General features: G+C 40.4%; 3 non-coding genes and 1 pseudogene across 3 annotated transcripts; all 4 read right to left on the bottom strand.

Annotated features, from left to right (window-relative positions):
* Nucleotides 1-11: 11 nt before the first annotated feature.
* trnak-cuu (transfer RNA lysine (anticodon CUU)) lies at nt 12-84 on the bottom strand. The gene has a single exon. It is a non-coding gene; the product is annotated as a tRNA-Lys (tRNA).
* Nucleotides 85-919: 835 nt separating this feature from the next.
* Nucleotides 920-993, bottom strand: trnan-guu (transfer RNA asparagine (anticodon GUU)). The gene has a single exon. It is a non-coding gene; the product is annotated as a tRNA-Asn (tRNA).
* Nucleotides 994-1,236: 243 nt separating this feature from the next.
* Nucleotides 1,237-1,309, bottom strand: trnak-cuu (transfer RNA lysine (anticodon CUU)). The gene has a single exon. It is a non-coding gene; the product is annotated as a tRNA-Lys (tRNA).
* A 6,700-nt stretch (nt 1,310-8,009) lies between these two features.
* LOC135770297 (extracellular calcium-sensing receptor-like) lies at nt 8,010-16,597 on the bottom strand (annotated as a pseudogene).
* Nucleotides 16,598-25,512: the final 8,915 nt, after the last annotated feature.

Here is a 25,512-nt window from a genome sequence, read left to right as displayed (position 1 = left end):
AGCAGCTTACACGCCCAACGTGGGGCTCGAACCCACGACCCTGAGATTAAGAGTCTCATGCTCTACCGACTGAGCTAGCCGGGCCTAAGGTCGTGTCGTTTGTTGGGTGATTCCAAGGCGTTCCCTTCTTAAAGAATCAGCACAAACAGATGCCTTGCGTGTTGCACGTTTAAAGGCAAGCTCAGACTACGTGGCTTCTGGCTGGAGTTTTCTATAGCAGGCAGAATAATTAAGGTCCGCTGCAAAACCTCTTGCTCGCAGGCGAGCCTGTGCTCGTTGCAGATGCTGTTGCTTGTTGTTTTTGAGCAGACCATCCATGTGATCTGGGCACATCTCGAGCAGTCAAAGATGCTGCTATTTTTTCCAGACCTGTTTGATATTCTTGCCAGTTGACCTTGTAGTGGGTCCAGCTAATCACGGTGCCGACGGCATAAACGGAGAAAGATCGATCAAGTTCTGGCATGAATTTATGAGGAAACGTTTTTGTCCATTGGTCGTGACTGCCTCTTCACCATTGGTCTTTCAGTTTGTGCGCCTTGTAAGCGGTGTGTTGTGTAGCATGCACACAACCACGTTAAAAATGACAGATGACAAGAACCTTGTTGTGTGAGAGCCACAGCACTTCAGTTAGTCTTAAATTCCTGTAGCGTGAGCTTTCGATAAGACAATATCCTCTTTCATTCACGCATACAATTGGGTTTCGGCTTAGGCTTGGATGTAGTCCTTTGGATGGCACCAAGGTATGTCTTTAAACTGTTTTGCTATTCCAGGTCATCAACCTTTAACACTGTGATCAGACGGTTCTGTAAAAAAATCCTACAAAAAAATCAGCGCAGTGAAACAAGAGTTACTGACAACATGGTTGCCTCAACTGCTACACGATGCTGTGGTGCTCTCCCTGTCACTGAAAAGCATCCAGCGTCCCTGGGTGGGCTCGAACCACCAACCTTTCGGTTAACAGCCGAACGCGCTAACCGATTGCGCCACAGAGACAGACAAAAGAGCAACGTGGGATGGCGGAGGACGGATCAGAGGGCTGTTTGATAGCGAGCGACAAGGATAACACGAAGAATGGAGTCCTAACTGTGTACATAGGAGAGCTTATTTCCCCGGAACCAACATTTGCAACAGAAATGCAAAGACTATCCTGACCGAATACGCCTCGGTCAGGATTTTTATAAAGGTCACTTGGCCTGGGGCTGCAATGTAAAGCTCCAAGGAGAAAAGCAGCTTACACGCCCAACGTGGGGCTCGAACCCACGACCCTGAGATTAAGAGTCTCATGCTCTACCGACTGAGCTAGCCGGGCCTAAGGTCATGTCGTTTGTTGGCTGATTCCAAAGCGTTCCCTTCTTAAAGAATCAGCACAAACAGATGCCTTGCATGTTGCAGGTTTAAAGGCAAGCTCAGACTACGTGGCTTCTGGCTGGAGTTTTCTATAGCAGGCAGAATAATTAAGGTTCGCTGCAAAACCTCTTGCTCACAGGCGAGTCTCTGCTCGTTGCAGATGCTGGTGCTTGTTGTTTTTGAGCAGACCATCCATGTGATCTGGGCACATCTCGAGCAGTCACAGATGCTGCTATTTTTTCCAGACCTGTTTGATATTCTTGCCAGTTGACCTTGTAGTGGGTCCAGCTAATCACGGTGCCGACAGCATAAACGGAGAAAGATCGATCAAGTTCTGGCATGAATTTATGAGGAAACGTTTTTGTCCATTGGTCGTGACTGCCTCTTCACCATTGGTCTTTCAGTTTGTGCGCCTTGTAAGCGGTGTGTTGTGTAGCATGCGCACAACCACGTTAAAAATGACAGATGACAAGAACCTTGTTGTGTGAGAGCCACAGCACTTTAGTTAGTCTTAAATTCCTGTAGCGTGAGCTTTCGATAAGACAATATCCTCTTTCATTCACGCATACAATTGGGTTTCGGCTTAGGCTTGGATGTAGTCCTTTGGATGGCACCAAGGTATGTCTTTAAACTGTTTTGCTATTCCAGGTCATCAACCTTTAACACTGTGTTCAGACGGTTCTGTAAAAAAATCCTACAAAAAAATCAGCGCAGTGAAACAAGAGTTACCGACAGCATCGTTGCCTTAACTGCTACAACAACAACACAATGCTGTGGTGCTCTCCCTGTCACTGAAAAGCTTCCAGCGTCCCTGGGTGGGCTCGAACCACCAACGTTTTGGTTAACAGCCGAATGTGCTAACCGATTGCGCCAAAGCTGGGGAACAATAGTTTGTCACGGGGGGTAGAAAAGGAAGGAGAGGGGAAAAAGAGGAAAAAAGAGAGAAAAAAAGGGAAAAAGTAGAAGATAGGGGTTTTTATGATTTTCTCCTCCAACATTAATGTCTGCGTCTACAATAAATTATTCAGTTTTCTATGTTTTTTTCCCCACATTTGTATGGTAGTAAGGTTGATCACAAGGTTGCCGGTTCGAATCCCGGTTTTGCCCAAAGTTAATGTTTTTACTTAATGTTGTAAATTTGTTTTTGTCAGTAAAAATCACATAAATAATGACCATATTTTTTAAATGATTTCTGCTATGCCATAGACCCTTTTACAGCTCACATGATCAAATAGCCTGTGCGTGCATTTGGGCATCAGAAGTGGTGTTAATCCCCATTGTTTCTAACGTGTTAGCAACTCAGAAAGTTTATTAAAACCCGGCAGTGCGACCTGCGAGCCAGAGCTACCCTCGGAGCCCAGCATCGCCGAAACCGCGGATGTTCCCCCTGACCAGGTTGCGTGACCAGAGTTTCCGGGGTGCCGCCGGGGGAGCTGCTAATGACGTCAGGGAGGACGTCCATCTCCCCGCCGCTGAGGGTGAGCCAATAATGGTCCCTGGGGTTTATAACATCAGCTCGGATTGTGCCTTAAACATTCCCCACCCCTCATCGTCACCACTGGTTCCGTCCAGCCCGCCTCTCGTTAGTCGCTGTTGGTCAGCGCTGCCGGTCCCGTCTGGTTTCCCTTTCGGCTTTCCCGCACCAGCCAATCCGAAGCTACATCAGCGGACACAGCGTCACACCTCAGCTCATCCTCAGCGCGTCACCGGCGCTGGTTCGTCGGAGCCGAGGTGTGCCTCTTTGCCCACTGTCTCGGGGGTTTCTCCAGTTCTCCTCCCCCGCTCCCTGAGACCTAGAGGTCGCCTCGGCTCGTCGGACCAGCGGCCTCGCTTCGGGTCTCTCCTCCCTCCCCTTTGTCAGCTCCTGTCTCCACTACGACGTCACCAGGCTACGGTCACCCCTCTGGTTCCGCCCCTGGTCAGTCGTCGTCCCACCTTCACCTCCGGGTTTTCCTCGTTCCCCTGTGTATCCCTCACTCCACCCTTCTGGCTCGTTGGGCTCCTCCTTCCCGAAGACGTCACCATGGGACTCCCTACCTCTGGCTCTGCCTACGTCTCGGTCAGGAGACCTACCAGCTCCGCCCCGTCCCTCCGGATCCTCGGCTTCCCCCCGGGTTCTCTGCTCGTGTGGCCCCGTCCTGGATCCTCCCTCCTGTGTCTACGCTGTCGTCTGTCCCCAGGGTGGGACTAGGACTTCCATCACCCTGGCGCCCTCCGCCAGCGTCTCCACACTGGGGCTTCGTCTCGTCTGGTCTTTGGGTCCTGCTCTAGACCTTCCATCACCTTTTCATCACAGTTTTTTGGACACTTTCTTTTTTGTTTGTTGCTCCCTCCCATTCGCCTCTATTGTTGTTCATCTATGGTGCAAGGTCACGCCTACCGGGAGGGGGCGTACTGTCAGGGTTTTGGTTCTGTTTAGTTAATTGTTATCATTATTCATCATTGCTCTTTGTGTTTGTTACCTTTTATTAGTCTCACCTGTGTTTGTTAATTATCATCATTAGTTACAGCTGTTTATCATTATCACTTACCCTTTATAGTTTGCCCTCATGTTCCTGTCCATTGTCTGATCTCATCTGCATGTACTGTTGTCATCGTGTTTTGCTGTCTTATGTGATTAAAGTCCTGTTAGTTATATATTCCTGCCTGTTTGTCATCTTTTAGTTAAGAGAACTGTGACAATATGTATATGGCAACTTTATTTTTGGCCATCTGTCTTCTTTCCACTCCACTATAGTACGCAAATCTGGTAGCTGTGCTGAAAAAGTTGATAAAGTCAAGTTTTTAAAGAGCACCAATTATGCTAATAAATTGGCACGTTAGCACGTTATTGCAATATCCCATAGTACATACATGTTATTAAAACTTGAACTAATTCATTGTGAGTCTTATAAATTGCTTACATACCTCACCGATTTCCCACTGTCTGGAAAACGCTCGGTTTAGTTCCTGTCTCCGCCTCCCAAAATGTCTAGTGTAATCGGATTGGTCAGATGACTACTCAACTGTTATTGGTCAGCTGGGTTCGGCGTGTGTTTGAAAGGTTACGCCCCTGACTACGCGTGGGTTGACACAGATTCTGACTGAGAGTCACAGCCTCAGAGGCAACGTAAACAAGCGTTATATTTCTCTATAAACGATGGTGTCTGTACTGTCTTACCACTTCGAGCTCGATCCAGAGAGTTCAGAAGGCCATTACGATATAAACGATCTCCGTCAATGAATGCGATTGGATTTAACTTTTTTAGGTGTCCTTAGCTCTGCCAGAATGCTAAACGAAGACGAAAATGTGTTGCAAAGACATCCAAAAGGTAATTATAACGTACTACATAACTATATGTAGCACATAGAAAGTATTTGTTGAAATGATTATAAAACGATTTCACTTGGTAATTTCTACATTATTTTACTCTAGTAAAATTTATTATAAAAGACTGCTTACATACTATTTTACTGTGCAAACTATATGGAAACACCAAATGTAGCACATATAAAGTATTTGTTGAAATGATTATAAAACGATTTCACTTGGTAATTTCTACATTATTTTACTATAGTAAACTTAATTATAAAATACTGCTTACATACTATTTTACTGTGCAAACTATATGGAAACACCAAATGTAGCACAAAGAAAGTATTAATTGAAATGAATGTTCTACATTATTTTACTATGGTAAACTTTTTTTATGAAAGACTGCTTACTTATAAGTGCTATGTTTTTACTTATTAGGTTTTAAGGAGAATGCAACATGTTCCAGGGCCTCTTACCTGCGTGATTCATCATCCAGGTTTTGCACAAATTGTCTAAATCCCTACACACAGAACATTTATTGTACCGACTATAAGCCTTTGAGGTGCAGGACTAGAGTAGGTTTTATTACATTTTTAAACCAATAACACTAAAGTATTATTATAACAAAGTACCCAAAAGAACAAAAGATGTAACTTTAAAGAAAATATAGTAGTCAGTCAAAAGTTTATTTATTACAAATATATATTTAAATGTTAAACAATATATAAATAAACATACTTTAGTAACCATATTGTGCTCTTCTTTCAAAAATTGTTCAATTCACTTCTTACAGCTATCTATTCAGATAAATGGCATATCAAAGCTTTGTCAGCTGATGCTATCTAAGATGACACTTTAGGGTTATCATCCTGTCGTGTGTTGTTCTCCAGATATGCTTGGAGCTTCCCGATCGGAATGTTGGCTTCCGACGGCCCCTGCACTGAAGATGGCATGCAATCACGTCCTCCTTTGAAGGTCTCTCAAACTGTGATGCCAGGTCCATTGGAATCTGGGTTTCCTTCAGCTTATCTTCAAATACCTCATCAAACACAAGCCTGATCACATCATCCACATAACTGTAGAAATATTTCAGTCAATAAATCTTTTGTTTTGATAATTTATTTCCCTGCTTCATACATTAAGTTTTTAATTATGAATGTATTTGAAATAAAACATTACTGCTTACAGTATGTCACTTGTGTGTTTTGGGAACATAGCCTTGTACTTTCCCTCTCCTGCTTTAGTTACGGCTTGGTGACATTGTAATGGATGGCTGCAATATAAATAAGCAATACATTTATTTTAAAAGTAAATACTACCGTACTTTATTTAACACAGTTACTAAAATACTTAAATACCTGCACAGCATTCCAATAAATGGGAAAGTCACATTTTTTGCTACAAATCTGAAATCTCAGGCTACGGACGGCAAAGGCATCCACTGATGATGGTGATGGAAACATTGTGAAACGATGCTACTGCCTGGGTTCCTATTATTATGCAGAGAAAAAAACTTTGTCATCATCAGTTATACATCTAAGACTGGTAGTGGTATCACTAGCTAAATACATCATATGTGTTACATACCTTTGCTCCTCATATGCCAGTCTGACTCCTTGTACTGTGTGTTATGATGTTGCATGTTTGCATACAGTGTAGAAGGATGTGTCCAGCTGCGAATCTAAGATATAGACAAATAAAACAAACATGTATTCAGTCAAAAAGACATATTATAACAATAGAGTACAACGACTATAAATCGTTAGACTATTCATTAAAACGTTAATGTATTACATGGCCCAACATTAGCAACACACATTACGTGTTTACTTCGTTTCAAAATCTAAGAAAGCTTCAAGTAAATACAACAGTAAAATACATATAACGTTAAACAAATCATCTGTACTTAGAGTTTCTTGACTTGAGTTTGATCATGAGAACAAACTTTACCGGTAACAGTTTAGCTGGAACAGCTTAGCAAGTTTGTAAACACGTCTAAATAAACATCGATAAAAACGATAGTCTGCATAATTCAACATACACGTGTGTAAATATGGTACGTTGTTTATGAAATACATTATTACAACACAACACAATTAGCTTGCAAGCTTAGCTCTACACATAGATATATATCTGAGCTCTACACATAATGTTAAGCTCCTGTTACCGGTAACGTAACTTACAGTAAAGGCAAATAATAAACATGAATACTTACAGCCTGTGATCCAGAAGTGCACGGTAATCCAACTTTCAGGAGGAGACGTCGCGCAGCTTCGGTTCATGAGAAGCAGTTATTGTGAAAACTCCGTGAACAACTTCTGACTGATTTTTCCGGAACCGTATTAAACATGATGTCCTCTGTGTAAGTCCATAAAGTGCTATTTTGCCCTTGCATCTAAAGAGACAGCGTCTACTCGAGAGATTTAATCGCTTAAACGATGAAACAAGAGTTTGTAAACAGGTTCAAAGCAGGGACTCCCAACCTCCGCCATTTTAGCTCTCTTCTGACTCGGCGCTCCCCACCCTCGTCTTTGAGGGCGTACCCAAGCAAAGCAGAGAGGGCTGAACTATGATAATGTTGGTCTTCTCTACGTCACCAATCCCAGGAAGTAAACTGTTGCCTACAATCCGAGTGTTTTTTGTAGTCCTCGAACGTTAGAGACGATAACTCGCGTCATCGTTTTCTTTGAGGTATGTACTTTTTGAATATCGTTAGCATGTACTAATACAAACTTACACACAAAAGGATGTTTAAAAACGTGTATCTCATAATAGGTGCTCTTTAAAATAACTTTCTCTTTCTGTGTTGCTTCACTGCTGATTCACAAACAGGGTCTATTTTGAAATGTAAATAAACATTGTATTAATGACATATTACTGATTCTGGATATTTTAATTTCTGAGTTGTGCACTGCTCCACGTTATATTAATAAGCAATTTATCTATTTATTATTTTAAGCATCTTGACATTCAAAACTTCTAGGCTCTTGTGAAAAAGGTTGTAATGATAATATGGCAAATCAAAACACAAGGAGAGTGTTTTTTAATCATGACCAAACTTTTATTGTCAATCACAAAAAGCCGATTATTCTTGGGAGTCCATTTTTCACAATAGCATTAAAGTAGTAGCTGCTGCATTGAAATGTATTGTGTTGTGTACTGTATAATTTATTGTGTTTTAAAAATGTAGCTGAGAAATTGGGAATTCTTTTCAATTTGTAAATTACTACCTCTAACACTGTTTCAGACATAGCAACAAATGCTGTGTGTGAAATTGTGATATTGTGAAATAAACCGAAACTGAAACTAAGATCTCATGTTACAGCTTAAAACAATGACAGTGGCCATGCAGATGTCAACTGCAAAGTCACCACTTATTCTCATATTCACATGTAAGGATCTGATAAAGATCCACTAGAGGGAGATGATTTGATTTTACGTGGTACTCGGTAGTTTTAGTTTTTCCACAACTGGACTCATGTGTCTATACACCTTTTACCATTTTCTATGTATGATAGTTTTATAATTAATTAAACATTTGGCCTGATATGTTACATGTATTCTATTGGTTTTGAATAAGTTTCAATATGTGCTGTTTTTTGAAGTTATGGTTAATGTGGTATTTTTCCAAGTAGATGCTTTTTAGCATTGGCATCTGGTCTTAAAAGGATGACATAACATGACATACAGAGCAATAAACTATAACTGGAAGCTAGAATGGCAAACATCTCCACAGCTACTGGTAAACTTTCCAGGTGTGCTTAAATAAGCTGAAATAAATGTGATCAACAAAATATAATTGAACTGCAAGTGTAAAAAGAGCAATTAAGCAAATGTTACCTGTTGTGCTTCTAATTTCTCCTGGAGGACACTGACTACAATCATAACAACAGATGGGTCTTCCTTGCTGCACAGCTTTCCTAGTGCCTGGAGGACAACTCTCACAGCACACAGGCACCTACCACACATCAGGGAAAAGGTGTATGAAAATAATATGCATGGTAACATGTTTGCACGTGTTTATGCAGGCTTGTCTTGTTGATTTACAATGCATCAGTGCACTAACATGTTTTGATCCGAAGGTTAATGTCACTCTTACACTCTTTAGGCTTCCTTTCCAGATGATACTGACAGGGTTCATGGTAAATTTGTTGGCCTTTGGATTGGGTTGCATCATAATAGCCAATTGTTGCTACATACATGGTGCCTTTTGTAAGTTTACCAAATCATATCTTGCAGAGGAGTCTCCCTTGCTGTCAAAAAACATCACTTCTCCCACATTTGTGCTGAAATTAATGGTTTGCCGATAATGTAAAACCTGAAATGCCAAAATTATTTTTTTAAAGACATTTTTAAACAACAACAAAAAACATGCTAAAGCTACCTCCAAATCTAAAGCATGTTTTTTATCAGGAAAAATAAAATAACATCACAAGGTGACTACCGTAACTACATAAAAGCATTTAATAGTAATTTATTTAATAATTACATTCATGGTTGTATCGTCATTTTATGTGCACAGGTGCTATTAGTAAATTACACTTTTTTGTTGCTTACATGAGAGTAAATTGTCTAGTGCACAAGCAACTGCATACAAAGCCTGGTAGACACTGTTGATAAATCTTAGATCAGACACATCAGTAAAGGGATCTATAATGTTTCTTAAGTTTTCAGAGCCCTTACATTTCCCTTGCACACTATAAGGACTTGGTGAGCATTGAAATACATTTCCCCAGAATTCTTTAAGAAGCATGCTGTCAGGAAATTGAGAGGGGTTGACCTCCTGAAGGAAAGGTCCTAGTCCAGGTATCTGTGCTTTGCGGCCAGATACTCCTAAAAATCCGATCAGCAGCACGTGTCCTGGGCTATCAGTAAGTGAGTCATCTGTGATCCAAGCATCACTTACAGTCCACTGTAGTCCTGTAATGTTCTGCTTGTTTAATCCACCAGCATTTTAATCTCTCTGTGTGATATGAAAGCCATCATTACCTTTGATGTGGACTATATCTACTATTTTTATTAGTAAAGTTATTGACCCCGTGCTTTCAAATGATGCTGTGTACTCAACACATACTCCCTCCTCTTGGGCAGTCTTAATAAATGTGGAAATGCGTAATCATTGTTAATAAATGTGGCATTTTGACCGTAATCATTGTTATTGCTTAAGGCTTCTGCCATTGCTTCTGCCTGTATAACTCCCCCACCAGCATCTTAATCTCTCTGTGTAACATGAAGGCCTTTATTACCTTCGATGTGGACCTTCTAATGGTATTCAAAATTCTCAGTATTTCCCTGTAGGGACTGTAGGTACTTTCAAAAGCTTCTAAGTACTCAATGCACACCCCCTCCTCATGAGCAGCTGTAATGAAAGTAGTTATCCCGTTTATTCCATATTCATTTTTGTTGCTTAAAGGGACACTCCACTTTTTTAAACAAAAAAATGCTAATTTTCAATTTGATTTTTACCAATTTGGAATGTAGTTACATTGTGTACTAAGGCAGAAAAATTAGAAGTTGTGATTTTCTAGGCTGATATTGTTATACTCTTATTCTGGCGTAAAAATCAAGGACTTTGCTGCCGTACCACGGCTGCAGCAGGCGCAATGATATCACGTAGTACGGAGCAGATTTCCTTATTCCCCACTTTGATCTTAGGCGCTGGGGCTTGTCTGGCGTCCCCCTGCTGCTGGTGGCGTCTCACAGCTGCCTGTAGATGGTGGTGAGCTGAGTCCCAGACCCTCTCGCGTTCCTGGAACCAGTGCTGCACAGATGGTACTTCGCAGGGTTCCTCGGTCTATGGAAACATGGGTGGCTGGTAGCCGAGCACGCAGTGAAAGGGGGTAAGGCTGGTGGTCTGCTGACGAAGGGAGTTCTGTGCATACTTGTCCCAGGGTAGGAACTGGCTCCAGAAGTTCTGGTGGTTGTGGCAGAAGGTTCGGAGAAGGCGACCCACCTCTTGGATCTTCCACTCGATCTGGTCGTTGGTCTGGGGGATATAACCATAGGACAAACTAATGGTCACATCAAGGAGTTTAAAAAGTGACATCCATACCCGAGAGATGAATTGTGGATCTCTGTCAGATACGATGTCTTCAGGGATGCTGTAGTATCTGAACACATGTAGAAAAAGCAGCACTTTCCATGGCAGTCTGCAAACCTTTAAGGGGTATTAATCTCAGCATCCAAAACCACAAAAATGGAGGTGTTTACTTTTGGATGGAGGCAAATCTGTAGCAAAGTCTACTTTAAGATGTGACCAGGATGACAGGGAATAGGAAGAGGATGGAGTTTTCCACTGGGTAAATGTCTAGGTGTTTTCGCCACACTTCTGACACCCCCTCACGCTCCTTCTGATGTCCTCTGCCATGTTGGGCCACCTGAAGCAATGTTTCAGCAGTGAGAGGGTTTGTTGGATGCCGGGGTGACTAGTGCCTGGGGAGACATGAGCTTTGGTCATAAGCAGTGTTCTATGTTGTATGGGTACATACTTATGACCAGCTGGGGCCCGTTTCAGAAAGGTGGTTAAGTGAAAACTCTGAGTGTGTTAACCCTGAAATGAGGGAAACTCTAAGTTTTCCATTTCAAAATGAGAGGTATGTTAAACCTGAGACAGCGGGGTAAGTTTCAGAAGGAGAGTTAACTTATACTCAGAGTCTGTTTCCGGAGAAACTTACTCTCTTAACCTAACCTGGTCAGGAGCAGGTTTTATCCTGTAAACTCTGAGTTTCTGGCAGTCTCCTCCCCATTTTTAAAGGAGTGGCAGTGTTTAATCTTTTTAGTTGCTTTAGTACATTCATTCATTGCGCACATTTTTATTACATACAATGTAAAATAGTTTTTTACATTGTCTTTAAGTTATAATTAAATTGCCAGTGCAAACCATTTTAACTTATTACTTTATATTTTTATATATTACACTAAACTTTCAACTAAAAAGTTAAAACAGTAAATTGAAATGATTTGTAAAGCTTATATGATATACTTAGATGCATAGACCGTCTAAGTGACTAAAATGTCATGTACTTTTATAGAGGATCCTGTAAATGATGTTGCTGCATTTATTTGTAGGAAGTTAAATTTATGTTGCGAGAGGATTTTGAGACCCGAGTGGATTTTTGTCATGTCCACGTGCATTTATGTAAGCGGAATTTTAATTGTTTGCAGTCATTTTAGATATATAAATATCCTTACGTGAGTAATATCAGCCTTTGTGGCTGTGCTCTTACATCTAAACAGTTGTCTTTACATTTCTAATGAATTCACTCATCATTATCGCTGGTCTAATGGGTAGTGCTGCGCGCAGTGGTTTGGGTAGACGTACTGTCAATGACATAGTTCGAATACCGGCTTGGCGTATATTCTGTTTTGTTCATTACAAACATTTGTAAAGTTTGTAGCCTTTTATGCCCAAGTATTATGCATAATTTCATTTTTAGCTGAGCTGCTGTCATATTCTTTTTGTCCATGGGATTGCATGAAAATGGATATAATAACGTACAGTTCTGAGTTTGTTTATTTACTTCTGATATTTTTACAGTGATGAAAAATTAAATGTACGCATTTACTAGTAGCAATTTCTAAAAACAACTTTTTTCTTGAAAATATATGCTCTTAGTTGCTGTACACTTGCAGCAACACTTACAGTTTTAGTTTTAGTAGTAAAAAGGATTAAGACCTCTTTGTCACGTACTGTTGCCATGGTAAATCGTAATATCTGAGCTCCATTGATGATGGCTTTTCATAGTGGTTGTGCACGCGCTTAACCCAGAGTCAACCTACTCAGAGTCGATTGAACTAACTCAGATCAGCTGTTCTGTAACCGAAAACTCAGAGTTTTCTATCTTATGCTGAGTTTACACCAAACGCGGTTTGGGCGTCAAAATCGCGTCTACCGCGCGTGGTTTGCCGCTTGAACAATTTGGATGCATTCGCGCGTGTAGAGCGGAGTAGACGCGCGGAAAAACCAAGCATTTGACGCGCGTCAGAGGCAAACTCCGCTTCTTGTGGGAGGGGCAAGTGCTATGCGGTTGTCTGTTTGCAAAATGACTGATGTTGATTGTGCATTTATCGAGAGAGTTACCAGTTTGTATTTGGTAACCTTACTATGGGGAAAATAAACGACACGGGTCGATAAACGTCACGTGACTCAAAAGTGAAGTGTGTATTACAATTACCAGGTTGCCCAATGTCCTCACTGACACTCTTCCAAGCGAGGTCCTTTTTATTCCTGTCTCCTCTATAGAAATAAGAACTTGTGTCGTATAGCTCCGGGTGTCTGCTTATGGACAATATCAAGCCTTGGTTGAGTGAGTGACTCCGGGCGGGGCTGCCACCACAGCAGCAAGCAGGCTCCTGATTGGTTAACGCGGCGCGAAATTCCGCCAAAGTTCAAATTTTTCAACTCGGGCGTCAGCCGCAAATTCGCGTGAACCGCTAGATGCACAAAAAGCACCATTCGCGCTTACCGCGCGTACCGCGCACAACGCTCAATTCGCGCCTTTCGCCCGAGCTTCACGCGCGAAAGAGGCGGAAACGCGTCTTCCGCGCCGCGCCGAACGCCTCTTCCGCGCCGCGGGACCTCTTGACGCGCGTCAACGCGTCTTCACATTGACTTAACATTGAAATCACTCGCGCTTCACGCCCTTACCGCGGTCGGTGTAAATGCAGCATTAAACTAAGTCAACTCTGAGGCCCCAGGACAACTCGACAGAACATTTTGAGTGTCTGGGATGGTATCCTCCTTGATCCAATCTATGGGACAGACAAACACAATCTCTGGCATAATGGATTTGAAAGGTGAAGTTTCATCTTCTGGGGAAAACCCCTTTTTTCAATCCCTAAAAAACCAAGGAAATGGACCAATTTACAATATAAATACTGTAAACAATTAGTCCACTATACCGGACATTCGTTCGACTATCACTTTTTATTCACAATTTATAATGATATATTCAAGCGTTACGTTTATTGTGCAACATCTGAGGAACAAATATGCCCATCTGGTTTGTCGTGGATTTGATCTCTTAAATCCGCTTCACGGAGGTACTGGAGATTCTTATGGTCAGTCAAAACCATGAATGGATACCGTGCACCCTTGCCGTGCAAGTGTAAGGTGCCACCCACTGCCCCAATGACGGAACACTAATTGCATGGTGAAGGGATCATGTGTTCCACGTTTTTAATTTATTTCTCTGACCTCTATGGTTAAATTATAATCTGACTCCAGTTTATAATTTATCAATATTATTCTGATCACGATTTATATGACTATTATTATATTTTAATTCTCTTAATTATTTAGTATGAATTACATTCAAACAGGGAATATGATGTATCTCTGGAGGTGCTTAAGGCAGTTCTATACAGCTGGGTATAGAGGCATTTCTCCTTCTAACTTCAAGTCAGAGGTTTATTCAAACACACTATAAAAATATAAGGATCTATCTATATTGAGATTGATTCATTCATACCTCCAATCAATGGTGGGTATTAACTCCAATCATATTTTCAGTCGAGGTAATTCCTAATCTACCCCCTCCGGTATATTTATAAAACATAATAAAAGACTTGTCAAGTTTTTAAATGAAGAAATGTTAACAATTTATTTTGCCAGGCAGGTTACACTTAAATCAATCATTTGGTTATTCAAATTCATCAATTAAACATATCAACATTATATCAAAACATTCACTAAAAGATCAGCATAGAAAAATAAAAGTTCAAAAAACGTTCATAGCTGGCAAATCAAGACACACAGCAGTGCGGGGAGTTCTAAATACAGATGCTTCCTTGAATCTCTTGCCAATGTGCCTTAAATACTGACCAGAACAAAGACATCATAAAACTTCAAAGAAATTCTGTTTGACCTACTCCAAGTGACCTTAAAGGACTCCTGGTCAAAATTGCCAGAAGTATCATGACAAAGCCACACCTCTAAAAGAAATGCATCTTCTCTCCTAAGTTCTAAAACTTTGATACATTTGGTCTTAGACTTTTAGAAATTAGACCTTTTTACTCATTGCACCATGACCTTTAAAAAGACACCACATACTGTATGAATATGACATTTTAATCTTAAACCCACATATAAATATAAAAGAACATATATTTTCAGCAGTTACCCAATGATGTGAATCTTAAAGCTAAGAGGACCATTTTAGGCTCAAACCTTTGAGTTGAACAGATCAGGAGATCAAAGGGTTCAAACAGCTCCACCCGAGGGCCAAAATTTAGTTTAACAGCACCACCTGGGGTTTTATTGCTTTATAGTGACTTCTTCATAAGCAACTTAAAGTTTATTTACAGATGTCGTAATTCTTTTCCACCGGGTTGAACTTTTATGAGTAATATGTACATGAAAGGTTTGTTGGGATCGGGATGAGTTAAAATGGATGCTTCACAGAAAGCTCTCTTCAGCGTGTTAAACGCCATATCTGTTTCAGCAATCCAGTTCAGACTTTTCGGCTTGCCTTTCAGCGCAGATGTCAACGGAGCGACGATGACACTGAAGTTCTAGACGAATCTGTGGTAAAAGTTAGAAAATCCCCAAAATTTCTGCAAATCTTTCACTGAGGTCAGTTTCCGCCAGTTCTTAATGGTGTCTATGTTTCTTCTTGTCCATACTTCATGGTTGGACACATCATAGCAGAGAAACTTGATTTATTTTTTTGTGGAATTTACATTTTTTGGCTTTGATGAAGAGGGTGTGTTGACGCAGCCGTTTAAGCACTTCCTTGACATGTTGTACATGAGCAGAAGGATCACTGGAATAAATTAGAAAATCATCAATATACACAATTACATAGCAATTTAGCAGGTCTCTAAATATAGCATGCATGAAATCCTGAAATACGGATGCGCGTTAACAAGGCCATATGCAAGTATTCCCAGTGGCCGGTAGGGGTCACAAAAGCTGTCTTACATTCATCACCATTACGTATTCTGATGAGATTATAGGCACTGCATAGATCAAATTTTGTAAAGATTTGTACGCTGGAAATGACTAGTTTTGCATCCTCATCCTTATGAGAGTCCTGAAAGGACTGAAATGTATCCAGAAAGAAAAACTTAAAAGATGACCTGATGCTCCAAAAACTCATATTTTCAACCCACTTAAAACTCAGCACTCAGAAAAGAACTCAAACTGAAATCTCCAGTAGAACTCAGATAAGAACTCCGGGTGTGTTCTTAGGCAGGGGTCTTTAAGCTGTAAAGAGGTCATACCTTAAAGAGGTGTCTGACCCAATTAGAGGTCATACTTTTAGAGGCAAAGTTAACTGTCTTTGTCTTTCAACACGCTGTTTTGCATATGGAATGAAATTTGATATGGAAAGTTAAAGAGTTTCATAATATTAATATTGAAGAAGAGTTTACAAAACATAGTAAACTAGTATGGGTTAACAAACACCAAGAACATAATCCATGATGAGATTAGAAATATTTGATTAAGACATTTCCCTTATACATTTATAAGTGAATATATGCATAACTAAGCAGAAAGTTTCTCTGTTGGTCTCAAAATCTCCCACATTCTTTTGTGGTCGTAAAACTTTAATCTTGATGTGCTGCCATAGTGGCCAGAGGCCTGGTTCTGCTTCTGGGTGTTAAAAGCAGTTTGGGGGTAGTGTTAGAGACCCCTGGTCCCTGGCCTGCTGGTTGGGTGAGGGTCTTGTTATATTTATAAAATTTAAGTAGTTTTTGTGTCTGATCTGGCTCTGTCGTTACATACAGTATGAGATACAGAGTACAAAAGTGATCCTTGTGCAAATACATTTACTGATGCTACTGGACACATGTTAAGTGATGTTCCTGGAATCATTGGATATTTTGGGTCTTTCAACATCATACACCCTCATCCAGATGTCCCAACTGTGGCTGATCAGACCCCAGCTTGTGTCCAGTTGGCAAATTTAACTCCACTGACCCCATGGATATCCTCTCTTGAGCCATAGCCATCTTGAGGCTTTCTCTGCCGCTTCAGTGGTGTTGCAGATGGCTCTTCTTCTCCTCACTCCATCAATGCAAAACAGACTGAAGGCTGTGTACAGGGATCGGGCTACAAAGCCTCTGCATCCTACGTCTATTGGGAGACACCGTGCTCTCCATCTGGCTCATCGACACTCACTGACCAGTCCCTCATACTTTGTGAGCTTCCTCTCAAAGGCCTCTTCCAGTCTATCTTCCCAAGGGACTGTAAGCTCCAGCAGAAATACTTGTTTGGTGGAATCAGACAAAAGAACAACATCAGGTCGTAGGGTGGTAGTCACAACGTGCCTGGGGAACTTGAGTTTGCCATTTCAAGTCCACCAACAGCTGCCAATCCCACGCAGGCACGAAGGCAATGGCTTACCTGGAGGGGAGGGAGCACTTGGCCCACTCAACACCTGTAGCAATGGCTTCAGCAATGTCCTTAAGCACCTGGTCATGCCTCCACCGGTACCTTCCCTCTTCCAGTGCCTTTGAGCAGCATCTTAGAATGTGCTCTAGGGTTCCACACTTGGAGAACAGTGGGCATGCTGGTCATTTCACCTTGCCCCATATGTGAAGGTTTGATGGGCTGGGAAGCACATAATATACTACCTGGATGAGACACTTGATCCACTGTGGCTCTGCCTTTCACAGCTCCGCCCATGTCACCCAGTGAAAAGGAACCCAGTCCAGCCCAACCTCTTGTTACAACCCCCACCAACCTTTGGTGGTATAATCTTACCTCTGCTTGTCGAACAGCTTCTTCAGCCTTCCACTTCCGACCAGTTCTCACTTTAATCCCAGCCGTTGCCACTTTTGAATCAGTTGAGCAGGGCTTTGAACCAGAATTTTTTCCCAATTGGTTTGTTCCGAACAGAAACAGTATTTTAACGTTTCCGGTTCAACCCTAAAGTTAATGTTCCTGAATCGGTTAGAACAAAAAATAAAGTTCCCAAACTGGTTAATAACGTTCCATGTCAGTTGTGGGACTTATAAATAAGTAGGCTGATCATTAGGACTTTAAACTTAAATTATTAGTCTACATAATTTTCCTTAAGTCTCTATCTTGTCATCAAACATTAAAAAATGCTACATTTGGTAAGTGGCATAACTGTAATTCTGAGATGCCTGCATTTATTGAATGCACTTAAACACGTGCACACATACAGACGGAGGAGGAATGCCAAAAGGCACAACAATGGTGTAACAACATTCACCATTGACATTTTGTATTTTTCACTGGAACCAGATTTTACCAACATGCGCTTATCTTTCAAGAGTTTATCATAAAATGCAGAGCAGTCCAGTCTGAAATTAATTTGTACGAAAAGCATTGCCTTCATTGTTGTTACACTCAGTCGAGATTTTTATCACTCCATGCTGCATTCATTAACAAGAACATGCGCTCCACAGGTGCAGATGTACCAGGCAGGCATAAAACTCCACAGCCAAAGATAAGACTCCAAAGTTGAGTAACCTGTTCCCCATTCCACTAAACACGTCTGTCACTCTATCAGACACAGCCACCCTGTTTTTAGCTACGTTCACACTGCAGGCTGAACGACCCAATTCTGATCTTTTCATGAACGTCACAGATCCAATCTTTTCAAATGTGACCCAGGCCACTTGGGTATGTGGTCCTGAGTCCGATACGTATCTGATTTTTTGAAATGCGACCTCCGTCTGAATGGCCAGGCCACATGTATTTGACCCGTATGTCATTGATACGCTACAAACGTTATAATTCTGCGTTGAAGTAGGCGGGAACGAGAAGATAAACAACAACCATGTTGCTAACACTGCTCCACAAAAAGGCATGGCCAAAAGCCTTGCTCTCCTTCTTCTTTTTAATTTTATTCTTAAAACGAGAAGATTGTAATTGTGCTGGCTCCGTTGGGAAAAAACTTTAATATTGCAAAAAGAACTCCGCTGTTGACTACACTGTTGTTGACATCCATGTTTAACGTTAGCTACTTCCGCAAACAACGAGTGACGTTGTTGACCGTTAAGTACTCTTCTGCGCATTCAGGTCACTTCTGGGTCATTTCACGTTCACACTGGAGATCACAAAAGGTCGCATTTAATTGGAACTGTGAACGGCCTTGCAAAAAAATTGCATTAAGCCCTGCAGTGTGAATGTAGCCTTTGTTCCACTCAGTGATGTTACAAGTGACAATGTTTTTAGCACAGGCCTACTTATCAAAGAGCATGGTTTCATCGATCGATATGAGCAGGTATTCTTGAGCAGTGATGGGAGTAACCCGTTACAAAGTAATTCCACTACGTTTAGCAGTAACGAGCATGTAACAAAGTATTTTTTTAAATCAAGTAACGCAATTACAATTACTGAAATTTAAATGAGTTCGTTACTCGTGTCACTCTATTTTGTAAAAAAATAACACTTGCAGGCAAGAAATTTCTGATCAAACGTTGCAGGACCCTGGTGGGTGGCGCAATGAATCAATAAACATCATCATGGCCGATAGAATGTGTATAGAATGAACATGAATCTAAACGGGACAACATACCTTTGTTTAAAAATTGTGCGCGAGTCATAATCCATCCAGTCTCATGTTTGTAAATTATCCTTGCCAAGCAATCCCAGTATGACATCAACTTGCATTTGTAGTACATAAAAGCAATAAATCTGAGAAATGTTAATATATTCTTAGATGTTTACATCGGCCTTCATGAAAAAGAAGGATCCACGATTGTTTTTTCCAGTAAAATATTAACACTGCGCTGTACACCCGTGTTAAAACTCCATAGTATGTGTGAGTGCGCATTCAGTTTTAGTTTCACTGGCTCTGTATCCAACAAAACAATCCACTCGCTCTGTGTCCGTCTGACAAAACAATCCACGTACTCAGTTTTCTAATAAAATATCTAACTTTAATCTTGTTTATCATTTAAATCAAACATAAAAATATACAAACAACGTATGATCTTAAATATCACAGATACGGTAAAGAGAACTGTGCAATTCCACTGTAGTCCTGCGCACTACCGCCGCAAGCTTCACAGTCTCCAAATTCTTAAAGAGACAGACAACAATTTAACACATATATTTTTAATGTAAACATTCAGAATATTTGTCTAAATGGTCTAAAAGATATACATAAATAAACTAAGCTTACATATTAAGATAATTTCTAAGAAAAATATATAATACTGAATCTAAAGCAAAATAGGCTCCTACAATATGTGATATATTAGAGTCTTACGTGTTAAATAGCCTATCCATATAAGAAACTTCCCTAAAATAATACATAACCAATACATAGCACATACATACATAACCATACATACATACCCAATACATATACATATAATTATAGCAGTACATAATCAATCTAACAAAAGAGTGACGCCCACTGTGGCCTACAGCCTATCAATTTATTGTTTGACTGTCCAGTACTGTTCATATTTACATTTAAAAAGCAGACATAAAAGTAACTTAAAAGTGACTTTCCATAGTAACTAATTACTTTTGATATACAGTAACTGGTAGAGTAATTCAATTACTTTTAAAAGAAGTAACAAGTAACTGTAACTAATTACTAATTGTCAGTAACTTGCCCAACACTGTTCTTGAGTAGAAGTTGCTAAGGCTGCTCTGAATGTCTGTCCATTCTGGCACACTTCCCAGTAAGACCCACTTTAGTTCTTTTGTATTCTCCAGTGAGCAGCCCCAATTATCAAGGTAATCCACTCATGCTGAGTAAAAGCTTCTCACTGCACAATAAAATGTCACCAGCTTCAACAAGGGTGTCTAACTGTGTTTTGATATCAGAGGGAATAAATGACTGTCTTGTTCTACTGTCTCCAGTGCACAATGGAAGCTGCAGTTTGCTTAAGTGCAAATCCAAGCCAAAGTTTTGTGCAAGGGTTGCTGAATGTGTCTCTTGAGAAAACAAGTATGCGAGCAGACCACCAAAAATGTGCAGAAAGGTTTGTTCAAGAGCTGGACCAAGAGCAGTGGCGGTCCTGGCTAGATTTACGCCCTGGGCGAACCATCCCTTTACCGCCCCCAGAAAAAAAAATTACCCCCAAATCCCACCACCAACATGTATTATTTTATTATATATAATCTTAAATACATGTAATACAGTATATAAACACACACACACACACTCCTCATCAGACTACACAACCATGTCTGTTGGCCATGGCTGCTGTGGAAGTATCTGACTCCTCATTTTTGCCAGTGGGTGCTCTAACTCCAAAATATTTCAGAAGTGCCCCTGAATTTACAATTAAGATACAATATGTAAGTTAGATACACTTACATCACACATGCATCAGTTACCCAATTAAAATGACCATAACACATATTTTATAAGTTTATAGGATGTTAACAAATGCTAAGCATACACTACAAATTATTTAAAAAGTTATATCACTGTGTAGCTTACAAAATGGCATGTCAATTTATATTAGAAGTTATTTAAGTTCACATATAGCGTATATAGCAATAAAAAAGGACACAGTCAGGAGGTCTGTGTGAGTTTGCACTTGTTGTGTTGCAAACACAAACTAGACTGTGTGTTGCCTATGGGTGAATTTAGTTGCATGACATGGTGCCTCAATTCTAATAGTTGCTAGTTCAGCAAAACTAAAACCAAAAAAACAGTCGTGTTCTGTGGCTAATAGCAACATATTAGCAAGAGGGCGAGGAGCTAATATAAATAACGTTAGCCCATTTCCTACGTCGTCACTTATAGGAATCGGCATACCTTTATCTTTATAATTTTTCCTCATCTTCTTTTCTTCTTTTTCTGATCTGGGCAACTTATGGCTTCTTTGGTCTTTTAATTCGATGGCATGATGATGATGAAGACTCGACATCATTAACTTTGCATTACATTTTGCCAACAACAACGTCCGTTCGCCCGTCAATCAACCGGTGTCACGTGACGTGAGTCACGTAGATGACTCTACAGATTTTTTTTTTCACAAAATCCAATTGATAACATGTTCGTAGGTATATTGGTCTATGTTCAGTTTAGGAATGAAAAATACAATTTATTTGGAAGCAGACGCAGCAGTTTGTGTTGTGTGGCCTCTGGCCTGGGATCAGTCTATCCCTCGCTCGCCCCCTATAAGGCGAGCGAGCGATTTGCAGTCGCAAGTTGGCCCGCCCCTTTCTCCTGTGCCTTTTCTGACACACATACAACCTGTGTATATGACTCTCAGTACTAACTTGACATGGAAATGAGCGTTAGTCTAAAAAAACGCTTTGATGTTTTTTTTTTGTTTTTTTTTTTAATGCGCTCGTGCGCCCTCACATAGATTTTGCCCTGGGCGTTCGCCCACATTGCCCATAGCAAAAACCGGCCCTGACCAAGAGAGAGGAAACATTGTAACAAATTTAACTCTTTAGTATATTGTTGATTAATTACCACAAGTTTAACTAAAAGATATAATTTTACTTCTGAATCTCATTGTTATGAACATCACATTCTGAGACAAAGTTTACACTCTTCACTTGGGCTAAACCAAAGAAACAATCATATATATATAATTCAAATTAAACAATATATGAAGGAACAAATCCATTATGGCTATACATAAAGTGACATAGTTTTCCCCAAAACCCAGAGTCCACAAACACAGACACATTTCATTGTTGCAGTCCCAAAGTCTCTAGAAATCAAATAAAAAAAATAATACTCATCAGTCCAAGGGTTGTTCTGCTTTGAAGAAAAAAGGAACAAATGTCCTCTGAGATTATTATCTCCAAAAAGAGAAGAGTATTACACAGGCTGAAAATCTCCAAGCAAAAAAATATATATATCCAAGTGCAGGGAGTCCTTTAGAGAGTGCTTAGTCCACAGAAATGCATGTAAAAAGGCATTTTACTCTATGCACATATTACATGACGTCCAAGGGATCTTTTCTTAACACATGAAAAAGCTTTGCTACTCTAAAGACACAAGCCGTTTCTCAATGTCAAGGATACTTCCTTGGCAGGACTAGTCCTTACAAGTCACTTCCTTCAGAGGCTAGACAAGGCTCCTCTTAAGCATTCGGAGAACACGTTAAATGGAACAGGCTAGCAAGTCCACGTCATTGCGTCATTACGTGATTGAAAGGTGTGCTTTCGGTGTAGCGCGCATAGGATTGTGGGTGATTTCAGCGCATGAAGAGCGCGAAGGATACAAATATGCGTCCTTTCCTGTATATGGAATATTTCTCGAACGAAGGACTGAAATTTGCTGAAATTTTGAGGATCCTCGACATTGGAACAGTCCTTCGACGGACGTGGATAACGTAGCATCCTCGAAATTCTGGCTTCCGAGGATCCTTCCTTGACATTGAGAAATGGCTACAGTGTTCTCTTCCTGCCACAACAAACAATCTTGTCTCTTTTTAAAATGGCCGCCCTTCCCCTTGCTTTTAGCAGGCCCTTCATAATAAAGATCCTCAAATAAAAAGTATTTCATGATTATGAATATATCACAAATTGCATAACCATACACAAAATAAACAATGATCTTAAATGGTAATTGTAATGTAAAATAAAATTGTTTAAGGCACTATAAAGGTAGTGCCATAGAGTGTATTACCATGCTGCAGTAATTTCTGAAAGTCCAGCTGTACAAAGTCACAAAACTCCTTGAGGTCCTTTACGCGCATTGTATAGATATGAAAGTATTTGTATACCTTCACAACAAAACATTCCAAATCAAATGGTAATCAATCTTCTTCTTCTTTAGTTTTTATTGGCAGTTGGCATCCAGCATGGTGCATTACCACCACCAACTGTTGGGTGGGTGTGGAGCATCAATGGAGATTAGACGTTAAAAAAAAGGGAACTGTTTGCTATATTCTCTCATATAATCTGGTTGATTTTAAGAACTCCAAGAGGTGTTTCCAGGCTGATGGTCCCATATTTGAGAAAGACAGTAAACTTTCCAACGTGATATTTGTATATCCTATTGATTTCATGTTCTCCAGCATGACTGTTCTGTCATTGTTATATGTTGAACAATCTAACAAAACATGTTCTACAGTTTCTTTTTGGTTTTGGTTACACCAGTGGTCACCAATCCTGGTCCTGGAGGGCCGGTGTCTCTGCAGAGTTTAGCTCAAACCCTAATCAAACACACCTGAAGCACCTTAAAGGCGCTCTAAGCGAATCTGCGAGACGTCACTTCTTGTTGATGTTTGAATTGTTTTCAAATAAACGGAGCGTAGCTAACCCCTCCCCCTCCCTTCTGTGCTTTCATGAACGCGCCCAACCCCCACCCCCAAATCCTTCTTGTTGTTTATTGGCTGGAACACTTTGTTTTGTTATGTGGTGCTAGGTTTGGCCACTGTGTTTATATTGAAGTTTGTAGAGCCTGGGCTGTCTACAGAGATTGCGTTTTTTTTACAGTTTGATCAGCAGACAGGCAGCAAGCAGATAGTGAGGAGATGTTTGCTGTGTGTAACAAAAAAATGTTTTATGGTCTAAATCGCGTGAATTCGCTTAGAGCACCTTTAATAAGCTACTTCAGGTGTGTTTGATTAGGGTTGGAGCTAAACTCTGCAGAGACACCGGCCCTCCAGGACCAGGATTGGTGACCACTGGGTTACACAATGTGAATTGATCCGTATACTGTTTACCTATCATGTTGAGGTTGTGATTTAGACTAGTGTGACCTATTCTCAATCTTGTCATTACAATTTCCTCCCTTTGATTCCAACTTCCTGGTTTTTTGGAGGGAACCTGTTTCTGGATCTTATATAAAAACCTGCCCTTTATGTTTGTGTTACATTGTTTTTGCCACATTTTGTTAACTTTGGTTTTAATTATAGTTTTAACTTCATCTCGACTCAGTGGTACATTCAAGTTATCTGCATTTAACTCAAGGGCTTTTTTGGCCAGACCCAACAGTCTACAACCATCTACTTCAGCATGTGAAGGAACCCAGGTAAAAAATACAGATATACTCATCTGATGGAGTCTGTATAGGCTTTGATATATTTCATAAAGAATGTCAGGTCTACACGTAGATTTGAAATTTAAAATACTCATTAATGCTGCCATGGCGTCTGAACAAATAACCAATTGACTAGGTCTAGCATCCTCTATCCATGTTAGTGCTAACAGAATGGCTAACATCTCTATAGAATAGACTGACAAATGATTGGTTACTCTTTGCTTAATAGATTTCTCAAACTGTGGGGTACTTGACCCCAGTTACTTCCTGTGAGGCATCTCATAACATTAATTGCCTTTTTGCGTTTGATTATGACTTTCTGAATGTGTTCTCCATAAGTTAATTTATGGTCCATCCATACTCCTAAAAATCTAATCCCTAGAACTTGCTTAACTGGCTGCCCATAAAGAGTAATCTGTATTTTCGGGTTGACCCTTTTCTTAAAAAGACATATTACTTGAGTTTTATCAATGGAAAAGCGGAAGCCCCATTTATTACCCCATTCCTGCATTACAACCTCTTATCCACAGCGCCCCGTCATCTGCATATAATGATCTTCCAAGCCTACTATCAACTTCTGCGAAGACGTCATTAATCATATTATTAAAAAAAAGAGGGCTGCATACACTGCCTTGGGGGGTTCCATTTTCTATAGTGTAGGTACTGGAGTGGGATGTCCCAACCCTTACTTCAATACTCCTGTTTCTCAAAAAAAATCCATCACCCAATTATACATTCTCCCTCCTATACCCATATTTTCTAATTTGATGAGAAGGCCATCTTTCCATAACATGCCGTATGCCTTCTCCACATCAAAAAATACTGCATTTACCAGCTCCTTATTGGCCTGAGCCTTCCTAATTTCATTATCTAGGCATACAACAGGGTCCATGGTGGTCCTTCCTTTCCTGAAACCACTCTGATAACAAGTAATTAGATTTTTATTTTCCATTATATATGTTAGTCTGTCTGTAA

This window comes from Paramisgurnus dabryanus, chromosome 8 (assembly GCF_030506205.2).
Source record: "Paramisgurnus dabryanus chromosome 8, PD_genome_1.1, whole genome shotgun sequence".
NCBI classification, from domain to species: Eukaryota; Metazoa; Chordata; class Actinopteri; order Cypriniformes; family Cobitidae; genus Paramisgurnus; species Paramisgurnus dabryanus.
This window is presented reverse-complemented; position numbering and strand designations above follow the sequence as displayed.